Genomic DNA, 13,340 nt, shown 5'->3' with positions numbered 1-13,340 from the left:
TTCACCTGCAAGCACTTCTACTTACAAATGAATATAGTATGCACTCAAGAAAATAAATCTAAAGACACTTTTATGTTGTGCAAAACCTGCTGGGATCCCAAAGCTGTGGGGTCCATGCATCATCACGGCAGCTGGTCTCAGTGACTCCTGGCAGGCTCTCGGAAATCCAGTCACACAAGTGCAATCTAAATGCACCTCATGATATGGGCAACACTGACATATGTCAAACTAGCTGAAGTGCCCGGCGGTGCAGAGGCTTTTTCGAGGGCATGTTGTTGTTGGAAGAGAGAGCGCGCGCGACTGGGGGGGGGGGGGAAAAGAGAGAGAGAGCGCGACTGGGGGGGGGGGGGGAAAGAGAGAGAGAGCGCGCGACTGGGGGGGGGGGGGGGGGAGAGAGAGCGCGACTGGGGGGGGGGGGAAGAGAGAGCGCGACTGGGGGGGGGGGAAGAGAGAGCGCGACTCGGGGGGGGGGGAGAGAGAGCGCGACTGGGGGGGGGGGGGAAGAGAGAGCGAGACTGGGGGGGGGGGGGAAGAGAGAGCGCGACTGGGGGGGGGAAGAGAGCGCGCGACTGGGGGGGGAAGAGAGAGCGCGACTGGGGGGGGAAGAGAGAGCGCGACTGGGGGGGGGGGAAGAGAGAGCGCGACTGGGGGGGGAAGAGAGAGCGCGACTGGGGGGGGAAGAGAGCGCGCGACTGGGGGGGGGAAGAGAGAGCGCGACTGGGGGGGGGAAGAGAGAGCGCGACTGGGGGGGGGGGGGAAGAGAGAGCGCGACTGGGGGGGGGAAGAGAGAGCGCGACTGGGGGGGAAGAGAGAGCGCGACTGGGGGGGGAACAGAGAGCGCGACTGGGGGGGGAAGAGAGAGCGCGACTGGGGGGGGGGGGGGAAGAGAGAGCGCGACTGGGGGGGGGGGGGGAAGAGAGAGCGCGACTGGGGGGGGAAGAGAGAGCGCGACTGGGGGGGGGGGAAGAGAGAGCGCGACTGGGGGGGGGGAAGAGAGAGCGCGACTGGGGGGGGAAGAGAGAGCGCGACTGGGGGGGGGGGGGAAGAGAGAGCGCGACTGGGGGGGGGGGGAAGAGAGAGCGCGACTGGGGGGGGGCGGGAAAGAGAGAGAGCGTGCGACTGTGGGGGGGGGGGAAAAGAGAGAGAGAGCGCGACTGGGGGGGGGGAAAAGAGAGAGAGAGAGCGCGACTGGGGGGGGGGGGAGAGAGAGCGCGACTGGGGGGGGAAGAGAGAGCGCGACTGGGGGGGGGGAAGAGAGAGCGCGACTGGGGGGGGGGGAAGAGAGAGCGCGACTGGGGGGGGGGGGGGGAAGAGAGAGCGCGACTGGGGGGGAAGAGAGAGCGCGACTGGGGGTGAAGAGAGAGCGCGACTGGGGGGGAAGAGAGAGCGCGACTGGGGGGGAAGAGAGAGCGCGACTGGGGGGGAAGAGAGAGCGCGACTGGGGGGGAAGAGAGAGCGCGACTGGGGGGGAAGAGAGAGCGCGACTGGGGGGGAAGAGAGAGCGCGACTGGGGGGGAAGAGAGAGCGCGACTGGGGGGGAAGAGAGAGCGCGACTGGGGGGGAAGAGAGAGCGCGACTGGGGGGGAAGAGAGAGCGCGACTGGGGGGGAAGAGAGAGCGCGACTGGGGGGGGGGCGGGAAGAGAGAGCGCGACTGGGGGGGGGGGGCGGGAAAGAGAGAGAGCGTGCGACTGTGGGGGGGGGGGGGAAAGAGAGAGAGCGCGCGACTGGGGGGGGGGAAAGAGAGAGAGAGAGCGCGACTGGGGGGGGGGGAAGAGAGAGCGCGACTGGGGGGGGGGGGAAGAGAGAGCGCGACTGGGGGGGGGGGAAGAGAGAGCGCGACTGGGGGGGGGGGGAAGAGAGAGCGCGACTGGGGGGGGGGGGAAGAGAGAGCGCGACTGGGGGGGGAAGAGAGCGCGCGACTGGGGGGGGGGGGGGGGGAAGAGAGAGCGCGACTGGGGGGGGAAGAGAGAGCGCGACTGGGGGGGGAAGAGAGAGCGCGACTGGGGGGGGGGGGGGAAGAGAGAGCGCGACTGGGGGGGGGGGGGGGAAGAGAGAGCGCGACTGGGGGGGGGGGAAGAGAGCGCGCGACTGGGGGGGGGGGGGAAGAGAGAGCGCGACTGGGGGGGGGGAAGAGAGAGCGCGACTGGGGGGGGGGGGGGGAGAGAGAGCGCGACTGGGGGGGGGGAAGAGAGAGCGCGACTGGGGGGGGGGGGGGGAAGAGAGAGCGCGACTGGGGGGGGGGGGGAAGAGAGCGCGCGACTGGGGGGGGGGGAAGAGAGCGCGCGACTGGGGGGGGGGAAGAGAGCGCACGACTGGGGGGGGGGGGGGGAAGAGAGAGCGCGACTGCGGGGGGGGGGAAGAGAGAGCGCGACTGCGGGGGAAGAGAGAGCGCGACTGGGGGGGGGAAGAGAGAGCGCGACTGGGGGGGGGGGGGGGGAAGAGAGAGCGCGACTGGGGGGGGGGGGAAGAGAGAGAGCGCGACTGGGGGGGGGGGGAAGAGAGCGCGACTGGGGGGGGGGGAGAGAGAGCGCGACTGTGGGGGGGGGGGGGAAGAGAGAGCGCGACTGGGGGGGGGGGGGGGGAGAGCGCGACTGGGGGGGGGGGGGAAGAGAGAGCGACTGGGGGGGGGGGAAGAGAGCGCGACTGCGGGGGGGGGGGAAAGAGAGAGCGCGACTGCGGGGGAAGAGAGAGCGCGACTGGGGGGGGGGAAGAGAGAGCGCGACTGGGGGGGGGAAGAGAGAGCGCGACTGGGGGGGGGGGGGGAGAGAGAGCGCGACTGGGGGGGGGGGGGGAAGAGAGAGCGCGACTGGGGGGGGGAAGAGAGCGCGACTGGGGGGGGGGGGGAAGAGAGAGCGCGACTGTGGGGGGGGGGGGAAGAGAGAGCGCGACTGGGGGGGGGAAGAGAGAGCGCGACTGGGGGGGGGGGGGGAAGAGAGAGCGCGACTGGGGGGGGGGGGGGAAGAGAGAGCGCGACTGGGGGGGGGGGGGGAAGAGAGAGCGCGACTGGGGGGGGGGGGGGAAGAGAGAGCGACTGGGGAGGGGGGGGGGGGGAAGAGAGAGCGCGACGGGGGGGGGAAAGAGAGAGCGCGACTGGGGGGGGGGGAAGAGAGAGCGCGACTGGGGGGGAAGAGAGAGAGTGACTGGGGGGGGGGGGGGGAAGAGAGAGCGCGACTGGGGGGGGAAGAGAGAGCGCGACTGGGGGGGGGGAAGAGAGAGCGCGACTGGGGGGGGGGGGGGAAGAGAGAGCGCGACTGGGGGGGGGGGGGAAGAGAGAGCGCGACTGGGGGGGGAAGAGAGAGCGCGACTGGGGGGGGGGGGAAGAGAGAGCGCGACTGGGGGGGGGGGGGAAGAGAGAGCGCGACAGGGGGGGGGGAAGAGAGAGCGCGACTGGGGGGGGGGGGGAAGAGAGAGCGCGACTGGGGGGGGGAAGAGAGAGCGCGACTGGGGGGGGGGGAAGAGAGCGCGCGACTGGGGGGGGGAAGAGAGCGCGCGACTGGGGGGGGGAAGAGAGCGCGCGACTGGGGGGGGGAAGAGAGCGCGCGACTGGGGGGGGGGGGGGAAGAGAGCGCGCGACTGGGGGGGGGGGGGGAAGAGAGAGCGCGACTGCGGGGGGGGGGGGGGGAGAGAGAGCGCGACTTGGGGGGGGGGGGGAAGAGAGAGCGCGACTGGGGGGGGGGGGGGAGAAGAGAGAGCGCGACTGGGTGGGGGGAAGAGAGAGCGCGACTGGGGGGGGGGGGAAGAGAGAGCGCGACTGGGGGGGGAAGAGAGCGCGACTGGGGGGGGTGGGGAGAGAGAGCGCGACTGGGGGGGGGGGGGGGGAACCGAGAGCGCGACTGGGGGGGGGGGGGGGGAGAGAGAGCGCGACTGGGGGGGGAGGGGAAGAGAGAGCGCGACTGGGGGGGGGGGGGAAGAGAGAGCGCGACGGGGGGGGGGGGGGGAAGAGAGAGCGCGACTGGGGGGGGGGGGGGGAGAGAGCGCGACTGGGGTGGGGGGGGGGAAGAGAGAGCGCGACTGGGGGGGGGGGGAGAGAGCGCGACTGGGGAGGGGGGGAAGAGAGAGCGCGACTGGGGGGGGGGGGGGAAGAGAGAGCGCGACTGGGGGGGGGGGGGGAGAGAGAGCGCGACTGGGGGGGGAAGAGAGAGCGCGACTGGGGGGGGGGAAGAGAGAGCGCGACTGGAGGGGGAAGAGAGAGCGCGACTGGGGGGGGAAGAGAGAGCGCGACTGGGGGGGGAAGAGAGAGCGCGACTGGGGGGGGAAGAGAGAGCGCGACTGGGGGGGGGGGGAAGAGAGAGCGCGACTGGGGGGGGAAGAGAGCGCGCGACTGGGGGGGGGGAGAGAGAGCGCGACTGGGGGGGGGGAAGAGAGAGCGCGACTGGGGGGGGAAGAGAGAGCGCGACTGGGGGGGGGAAGAGAGAGCGCGACTGGGGGGGGAAGAGAGAGCGCGACTGGGGGGGGAAGAGAGAGCGCGACTGGGGGGGGAAGAGAGAGCGCGACTGGGGGGGGAAGAGAGAGCGCGACTGGGGGGGGAAGAGAGAGCGCGACTGGGGGGGGGGAAGAGAGAGCTGACTGGGGGGGGGGAAGAGAGAGCGCGACTGGGGGGGGAAGAGAGCGCGCGACTGGGGGGGGAAGAGAGAGCGCGACTGGGGGGGGGAAGAGAGAGCGCGACTGGGGGGGGAAGAGAGAGCGCGACTGGGGGGGGAAGAGAGAGCGCGACTGGGGGGGGGGGAAGAGAGAGCGCGACTGGGGGGGGGAAGAGAGCGCGCGACTGGGGGGGGGGAAGAGAGAGCGCGACTGGGGGGGGGGAAGAGAGCGCGCGACTGGGGGGGGGAAGAGAGCGCGCGATTGGGGGGGGGGGGGAAGAGAGCGCGCAACTGGGGGGGGGGGGGGGCAAGAGAGAGCGCGACCTGGGGGGGGGGGAAGAGAGAGCGCGACCTGGGGGGGGGGGAAGAGAGAGCGCGACTGGGGTGGGGGGGGGGGGGAAAGAGAGAGCGCGACTGGGGGGGGGGGGGGGAAGAGAGAGCGCGACTGGGGGCGGGGAAGAGAGAGCGCGACTGGGGGCGGGGAAGAGAGAGCGCGACTGGGGAGGGGGGGAAGAGAGAGCGCGACTGGGGAGGGGGGGAAGAGAGAGCGCGACTGGGGGGGGGGGGGGGAGAAGACAGAGCGCGACTGGGGGGGGGAAGAGAGAGCGCGACTGGGGGGGGAAGAGAGAGCGCGACTGGGGGGGGGAAGAGAGAGCGCGACTGGGGGGGGAAGAGAGAGCGCGACTGGGGGGGGAAGAGAGAGCGCGACTGGGGGGGGAAGAGAGAGCGCGACTGGGGGGGGAAGAGAGAGCGCGACTGGGGGGGGAAGAGAGAGCGCGACTGGGGGGGGAAGAGAGAGCGCGACTGGGGGGGGAAGAGAGAGCGCGACTGGGGGGGGAAGAGAGAGCGCGACTGGGGGGGGAAGAGAGAGCGCGACTGGGGGGGAAGAGAGAGCGCGACTGGGGGGGGAAGAGAGAGCGCGACTGGGGGGGGAAGAGAGAGCGCGACTGGGGGGGGGAAGAGAGAGCGCGACTGGGGGGGGGAAGAGAGAGCGCGACTGGGGGGGGGGGGGGGGGGAAGAGAGAGCGCGACTGGGGGGGGGAAGAGAGCGCGACTGGGGGGGGGGGGGAAGAGAGAGCGCGGGTGGGGGGAAGAGAGAGCGCGGGTGGGGGGGGAAGAGAGAGCGCGGGTGGGGGGGGAGGAAGAGAGAGAGAGAGCGACTGGGGGGGGGGGGGAAGAGAGAGCGCGACTGGGGGGGGGGGGAAGAGAGAGCGCGACTGGGGGGGGGGGAAGAGAGAGCGCGACTGGGGGGGGGGGGGGGGGGAAGAGAGAGCGCGACTGGGGGGGGGGAAGAGAGCGCGCGACTGGGGGGGGGGGGGAAGAGAGAGCGCGACTGCGGGGGGGGGGGAAAGAGAGAGCGCGACTGGGGGGGAAGAGAGCGCGCGACTGGGGGGGGAAGAGAGCGCGCGACTGGGGGGGGGGGGGAAGAGAGAGAGCGACTGGGGGGTGGGAAGAGAGAGCGCGACGGGGGGGAAGAGAGCGCGACTGGGGGGGGGGGGAAGAGAGAGCGCGACTGTGGGGGGGGGGGAAGAGAGCGCGCGACGGGGGGGGGGGGAGAGAGAGCGCGACTGGGGGGAGAGAGAGCGCGACTGGGGGGGGGGGGGGGAAGAGGGAGCGCGACTGGGGGGGGGGGGGAAGAGAGAGCGCGACTGGGGGGGGGGGGGGGGGAAGAGAGAGCGCGACTGGGGGGTGGGGGGAAGAGAGAGCGCGACTGGGGGGGGGGGAAGAGAGAGCGCGACTGGGGGGTGGGGGGGAAGAGAGAGCGCGACTGGGGGGGGGGGAAGAGAGAGCGCGACTGGGGGGGGGGGGAAGAGAGCGCGACTGGGATGGGGGGGAAGAGAGAGCGCGACTGGGGGGGGGAAGAGAGAGCGCGGGTGGGGGGAAGAGAGAGCGCGGGTGGGGGGAAGAGAGAGCGCGGGTGGGGGGAAGAGAGAGCGCGGGTGGGGGGGGGAGAGAGAGCGCGGGTGGGGGGGGGAGAGAGAGCGCGGGTGGGGGGGGGGGGGGAAGAGAGAGCGCGAGTGGGGGGGGGGGAAGAGAGAGCGCGGGTGGGGGGGGAAGAGAGAGCGCGGGTGGGGGGGGGGGAAGAGAGAGCGCGGGTGGGGGGGGGGGGAGAGAGAGCGCGGGTGGGGGGGGGAGAGAGAGCGCGGGTGGGGGGGGGAGAGAGAGCGCGGGTGGGGGGGGAAGAGAGAGCGCGGGTGGGGGGGGGAAGAGAGAGCGCGGGTGGGGGGGGAAGAGAGAGCGCGGGTGGGGGGGGGAAGAGAGAGCGCGGGTGGGGGGGGGGGGAAGAGAGAGCGCGGGTGGGGGGGGGGGAGAGAGAGCGCGGGTGGGGGGGAGAGAGAGCGCGGGTGGGGGGGGAGAGAGAGCGCGGGTGGGGGGGGGAGAGAGAGCGCGGGTGGGGGGGGGAAGAGAGAGAGAGAGCGACTGGGGGGGGGGGGGGAAGAGAGAGCGCGACTGGGGGGGGAAGAGAGAGCGCGAGTGGGGGGGGGGAAGAGAGAGCGCGACTGGGGGGGTGGGGGGAAGAGAGAGAGAGCGCGACTGGGGGGGGGGGAAGAGAGAGAGAGCGCGACTGGGGGGGGGGGGAAGAGAGAGCGCGACTGGGGGGGGGGGGAAGAGAGAGCGCGACGGGGGGGGGGGGGGGAAGAGAGAGCGCGACGGGGGGGGGGGAAGAGAGCGCGACGGGGGGGGGGGGGGAAGAGAGCGCGACGGGGGGGGGGAAGAGAGCGCGACGGGGGTGGGGGGAAGAGAGCGCGGGGGGGGGGGGGGGAAGAGAGCGCGGGCGGGGGGGGGGGGAAGAGAGCGCGGGTGGGGGGGGGGGAAGAGAGCGCGGGTGGGGGGGGAAGAGAGCGCGGGTGGGGGGGGAAGAGAGCGCGGGTGGGGGGGGGGGAAGAGAGCGCGGGTGGGGGGGGGGGGAAGAGAGCGCGGGTGGGGGGGGGGGAAGAGAGCGCGGGTGGGGGGGAAGAGAGCGCGGGTGGGGGGGAAGAGAGCGCGGGTGGGGGGAAGAGAGCGCGGGTGGGGGGGGGGAAGAGAGCGCGGGTGGGGGGGAAGAGAGCGCGGGTGGGGGGGAAGAGAGCGCGGGTGGGGGGGAAGAGAGCGCGGGTGGGGGGGAAGAGAGCGCGGGTGGGGGGGAAGAGAGCGCGGGTGGGGGGGAAGAGAGCGCGGGTGGGGGGGAAGAGAGCGCGGGTGGGGGGGAAGAGAGCGCGGGTGGGGGGGAAGAGAGCGCGGGTGGGGGGGAAGAGAGCGCGGGTGGGGGGGAAGAGAGCGCGGGTGGGGGGGAAGAGAGCGCGGGTGGGGGGGAAGAGAGCGCGGGTGGGGGGAAGAGAGCGCGGGTGGGGGGGAAGAGAGCGCGGGTGGGGGGGAAGAGAGCGCGGGTGGGGGGGAAGAGAGCGCGGGTGGGGGGGAAGAGAGCGCGGGTGGGGGGGAAGAGAGCGCGGGTGGGGGGGAAGAGAGCGCGGGTGGGGGGAGAGCGGAAGAGAGCGCGGGTGGGGGGGAAGAGAGCGCGGGTGGGGGGGAAGAGAGCGCGGGTGGGGGGAAGAGAGCGCGGGTGGGGGGGAAGAGAGCGCGGGTGGGGGGGAAGAGAGCGCGGGTGGGGGGGAAGAGAGCGCGGGTGGGGGGGAAGAGAGCGCGGGTGGGGGGGAAGAGAGCGCGGGTGGGGGGGAAGAGAGCGCGGGTGGGGGGGAAGAGAGCGCGGGTGGGGGGGAAGAGAGCGCGGGTGGGGGGGAAGAGAGCGCGGGTGGGGGGGAAGAGAGCGCGGGTGGGGGGGAAGAGAGCGCGGGTGGGGGGAAGAGAGCGCGGGTGGGGGGGAAGAGAGCGCGGGTGGGGGGGAAGAGAGCGCGGGTGGGGGGGAAGAGAGCGCGGGTGGGGGGGAAGAGAGCGCGGGTGGGGGGGAAGAGAGCGCGGGTGGGGGGGAAGAGAGCGCGGGTGGGGGGGAAGAGAGCGCGGGTGGGGGGGAAGAGAGCGCGGGTGGGGGGGAAGAGAGCGCGGGTGGGGGGGAAGAGAGCGCGGGTGGGGGGGAAGAGAGCGCGGGTGGGGGGGAAGAGAGCGCGGGTGGGGGGGAAGAGAGCGCGGGTGGGGGGGAAGAGAGCGCGGGGTGGGGGGGAAGAGAGCGCGGGTGGGGGGGAAGAGAGCGCGGGTGGGGGGAAGAGAGCGCGGGTGGGGGGGAAGAGAGCGCGGGTGGGGGGGAAGAGAGCGCGGGTGGGGGGGAAGAGAGCGCGGGTGGGGGGGAAGAGAGCGCGGGTGGGGGGGAAGAGAGCGCGGGTGGGGGGGAAGAGAGCGCGGGTGGGGGGAAGAGAGCGCGGGTGGGGGGGAAGAGAGCGCGGGTGGGGGGGAAGAGAGCGCGGGTGGGGGGGAAGAGAGCGCGGGTGGGGGGGAAGAGAGCGCGGGTGGGGGGGAAGAGAGCGCGGGTGGGGGGGAAGAGAGCGCGGGTGGGGGGAAGAGAGCGCGGGTGGGGGGGAAGAGAGCGCGGGTGGGGGGGAAGAGAGCGCGGGTGGGGGGGAAGAGAGCGCGGGTGGGGGGGAAGAGAGCGCGGGTGGGGGGGAAGAGAGCGCGGGTGGGGGGGAAGAGAGCGCGGGTGGGGGGGAAGAGAGCGCGGGTGGGGGGGAAGAGAGCGCGGGTGGGGGGGAAGAGAGCGCGGGTGGGGGGGAAGAGAGCGCGGGTGGGGGGGAAGAGAGCGCGGGTGGGGGGGAAGAGAGCGCGGGTGGGGGGAAGAGAGCGCGGGTGGGGGGGAAGAGAGCGCGGGTGGGGGGGAAGAGAGCGCGGGTGGGGGGGGAAGAGAGCGCGGGTGGGGGGGAAGAGAGCGCGGGTGGGGGGAAGAGAGCGCGGGTGGGGGGGAAGAGAGCGCGGGTGGGGGGGAAGAGAGCGCGGGTGGGGGGAAGAGAGCGCGGGTGGGGGGGAAGAGAGCGCGGGTGGGGGGGAAGAGAGCGCGGGTGGGGGGGAAGAGAGCGCGGGTGGGGGGGAAGAGAGCGCGGGTGGGGGGGAAGAGAGCGCGGGTGGGGGGAAGAGAGCGCGGGTGGGGGGGAAGAGAGCGCGGGTGGGGGGGAAGAGAGCGCGGGTGGGGGGAAGAGAGCGCGGGTGGGGGGGAAGAGAGCGCGGGTGGGGGGGAAGAGAGCGCGGGTGGGGGGGAAGAGAGCGCGGGTGGGGGGGAAGAGAGCGCGGGTGGGGGGGAAGAGAGCGCGGGTGGGGGGGAAGAGAGCGCGGGTGGGGGGGAAGAGAGCGCGGGTGGGGGGGAAGAGAGCGCGGGTGGGGGGGAAGAGAGCGCGGGTGGGGGGGAAGAGAGCGCGGGTGGGGGGGAAGAGAGCGCGGGTGGGGGGGAAGAGAGCGCGGGTGGGGGGGAAGAGAGCGCGGGTGGGGGGGAAGAGAGCGCGGGTGGGGGGAAGAGAGCGCGGGTGGGGGGGAAGAGAGCGCGGGTGGGGGGGAAGAGAGCGCGGGTGGGGGGGAAGAGAGCGCGGGTGGGGGGGAAGAGAGCGCGGGTGGGGGGGAAGAGAGCGCGGGTGGGGGGGAAGAGAGCGCGGGTGGGGGGAAGAGAGCGCGGGTGGGGGGGAAGAGAGCGCGGGTGGGGGGGAAGAGAGCGCGGGTGGGGGGGAAGAGAGCGCGGGTGGGGGGGAAGAGAGCGCGGGTGGGGGGGAAGAGAGCGCGGGTGGGGGGGAAGAGAGCGCGGGTGGGGGGGAAGAGAGCGCGGGTGGGGGGGAAGAGAGCGCGGGTGGGGGGGAAGAGAGCGCGGGTGGGGGGGAAGAGAGCGCGGGTGGGGGGGAAGAGAGCGCGGGTGGGGGGGAAGAGAGCGCGGGTGGGGGGGAAGAGAGCGCGGGTGGGGGGGAAGAGAGCGCGGGTGGGGGGGAAGAGAGCGCGGGTGGGGGGGAAGAGAGCGCGGGTGGGGGGGAAGAGAGCGCGGGTGGGGGGGAAGAGAGCGCGGGTGGGGGGGAAGAGAGCGCGGGTGGGGGGGAAGAGAGCGCGGGTGGGGGGAAGAGAGCGCGGGTGGGGGGAAGAGAGCGCGGGTGGGGGGGAAGAGAGCGCGGGTGGGGGGGAAGAGAGCGCGGGTGGGGGGGAAGAGAGCGCGGGTGGGGGGGAAGAGAGCGCGGGTGGGGGGGAAGAGAGCGCGGGTGGGGGGGAAGAGAGCGCGGGTGGGGGGGAAGAGAGCGCGGGTGGGGGGGAAGAGAGCGCGGGTGGGGGGGAAGAGAGCGCGGGTGGGGGGGAAGAGAGCGCGGGTGGGGGGGAAGAGAGCGCGGGTGGGGGGGAAGAGAGCGCGGGTGGGGGGGAAGAGAGCGCGGGTGGGGGGGAAGAGAGCGCGGGTGGGGGGGGAAGAGAGCGCGGGTGGGGGGGAAGAGAGCGCGGGTGGGGGGGAAGAGAGCGCGGGTGGGGGGGAAGAGAGCGCGGGTGGGGGGGAAGAGAGCGCGGGTGGGGGGGAAGAGAGCGCGGGTGGGGGGAAGAGAGCGCGGGTGGGGGGGGAAGAGAGCGCGGGTGGGGGGGAAGAGAGCGCGGGTGGGGGGGGAAGAGAGCGCGGGGTGGGGGGGAAGAGAGCGCGGGTGGGGGGGAAGAGAGCGCGGGTGGGGGGGAAGAGAGCGCGGGTGGGGGGAAGAGAGCGCGGGTGGGGGGGGGGGGGAAGAGAGCGCGGGTGGGGGGGAAGAGAGCGCGGGTGGGGGGGGGGGAAGAGAGCGCGGGTAGGGGCGGGTGGGGGGGAAGAGAGCGCGGGTGGGGGGGAAGAGAGCGCGGGTGGGGGGGAAGAGAGCGCGGTGGGGGAAGAGAGCGCGGTGGGAAGAGAGCGCGGGTGGGGGGAAGAGAGCGCGGGTGGGGGGGAAGAGAGCGCGGGTGGGGGGGAAGAGAGCGCGGGTGGGGGGGAAGAGAGCGCGGGTGGGGGGGAAGAGAGCGCGGGTGGGGGGGAAGAGAGCGCGGGTGGGGCCGGGGGAAGAGAGCGCGGGTGGGGGGGAAGAGAGCGCGGGTGGGGGGAAGAGAGCGCGGGTGGGGGGGAAGAGAGCGCGGGTGGGGGGGAAGAGAGCGCGGGTGGGGGGGAAGAGAGCGCGGGTGGGGGGGAAGAGAGCGCGGTGGGGGGAAGAGAGCGCGGGTGGGGGGGAAGAGAGCGCGGGTGGGGGGGAAGAGAGCGCGGTGGGGGGGAAGAGAGCGCGGGTGGGGGGGAAGAGAGCGCGGGTGGGGGGGAAGAGAGCGCGGGTGGGGGGGAAGAGAGCGCGGGTGGGGGGAAGAGAGCGGGTGGGGGAAGTGAGGCGCGGGTGGGGGGGAAGAGAGCGCGGGGGGGGGGGGGAAGAGAGCGCGGGTGGGGGGGGGAGAGAGAGCGCGGGTGGGGGGGGGGAGAGGGGGGTGCGCGGGGGGGGGGAGTGCGCGGGGGGGGGAGAGCGGGGGGGGAGAGGGGCGGGTGGGGGGAGGCGGTGGAAGAGAGCGCGGGTGGGGGGGAAGAGAGCGCGGGTGGGGGGAAGAGAGCGCGGGTGGGGGGAAGAGAGCGCGGGTGGGGGGAAGAGAGCGCGGGTGGGGGGAAGAGAGCGCGGGTGGGGGGAAGAGAGCGCGGGGTGGGGGGAAGAGAGCGCGGGTGGGGGGAAGAGAGCGCGGGTGGGGGGAAGAGAGCGCGGGTGGGGGGGAAGAGAGCGCGGGTGGGGGGAAGAGAGCGCGGGTGGGGAGAGCGCGGTGGGGGAAGAGAGCGCGGGTGGGGGGAAGAGAGCGCGGGTGGGGGGAAGAGAGCGCGGGTGGGGGGAAGAGAGCGCGGGTGGGGGGAAGAGAGCGCGGGTGGGGGGGAAGAGAGCGCGGGTGGGGGGAAGAGAGCGCGGGTGGGGGGAAGAGAGCGCGGGTGGGGGGAAGAGAGCGCGGGTGGGGGGAAGAGAGCGCGGGTGGGGGGAAGAGAGCGCGGGTGGGGGGAAGAGAGCGCGGGTGGGGGGGAAGAGAGCGCGGGTGGGGGGGAAGAGAGCGCGGGTGGGGGGAAGAGAGCGCGGGTGGGGGGAAGAGAGCGCGGGTGGGGGGGAAGAGAGCGCGGGTGGGGGGGAAGAGAGCGCGGTGGGGGGGGAAGAGAGCGCGGGTGGGGGGAAGAGAGCGCGGGTGGGGGAAGAGAGCGCGGTGGGGGGAAGAGAGCGCGGGTGGGGGAAGAGAGCGCGGGTGGGGGGAAGAGAGCGCGGTGGGGGGAAGAGAGCGCGGGTGGGGGGAAGAGAGCGCGGGTGGGGGGAAGAGAGCGCGGGTGGGGGAAGAGAGCGCGGGTGGGGGGAAGAGAGCGGCGGTGGGGGGAGAGAGCGCGGGTGGGGGGAAGAGAGCGCGGGTGGGGGGAAGAGAGCGCGGGTGGGGGGAAGAGAGCGCGGGTGGGGGGGGGAAGAGAGCGCGGGTGGGGGGAAGAGAGCGCGGGTGGGGGGAAGAGAGCGCGGGTGGGGGGAAGAGAGCGCGGGTGGGGGGAAGAGAGCGCGGGTGGGGGAAGAGAGCGCGGGGTGGGGGGAAGAGAGCGCGGGTGGGGGGAAGAGAGCCGCGGGTGGGGGGAAGAGAGCGCGGGTGGGGGGAAGAGAGCGCGGGTGAGCGGGTGGGGGAAGAGAGCGCGGGTGGGGGGAAGAGAGCGCGGGTGGGGGGAAGAGAGCGCGGGTGGGGGGGAAGAGAGCGCGGGTGGGGGGAAGAGAGCGCGGGTGGGGGGAAGAGAGCGCGGGTGGGGGGAAGAGAGCGCGGGTGGGGGGGAAGAGAGCGCGGGGTGGGGGGAAGAGAGCGCGGTGGGGGGGAAGAGAGCGCGGGTGGGGGGAAGAGAGCGCGGGTGGGGGGGAAGAGAGCGCGGGTGGGGGGAAGAGAGCGCGGGT

At 74.5% G+C, this 13,340-nt stretch overlaps 1 protein-coding gene across 1 annotated transcript in view; it reads right to left on the bottom strand.

The window, feature by feature from the left end:
• Positions 1–13,340, bottom strand: part of LOC147121354 (utrophin-like) — a 210,784-nt gene that overhangs the window by 110,828 nt on the left and 86,616 nt on the right. The gene's annotated exons all lie outside the window — the stretch shown is intronic.

Source organism: Somniosus microcephalus, chromosome 3 (assembly GCF_052327205.1).
Source record: "Somniosus microcephalus isolate GS21.2 chromosome 3, FLI_Smic_1.0, whole genome shotgun sequence".
Taxonomy (NCBI): Eukaryota; Metazoa; Chordata; class Chondrichthyes; order Squaliformes; family Somniosidae; genus Somniosus; species Somniosus microcephalus.
This window is presented reverse-complemented; position numbering and strand designations above follow the sequence as displayed.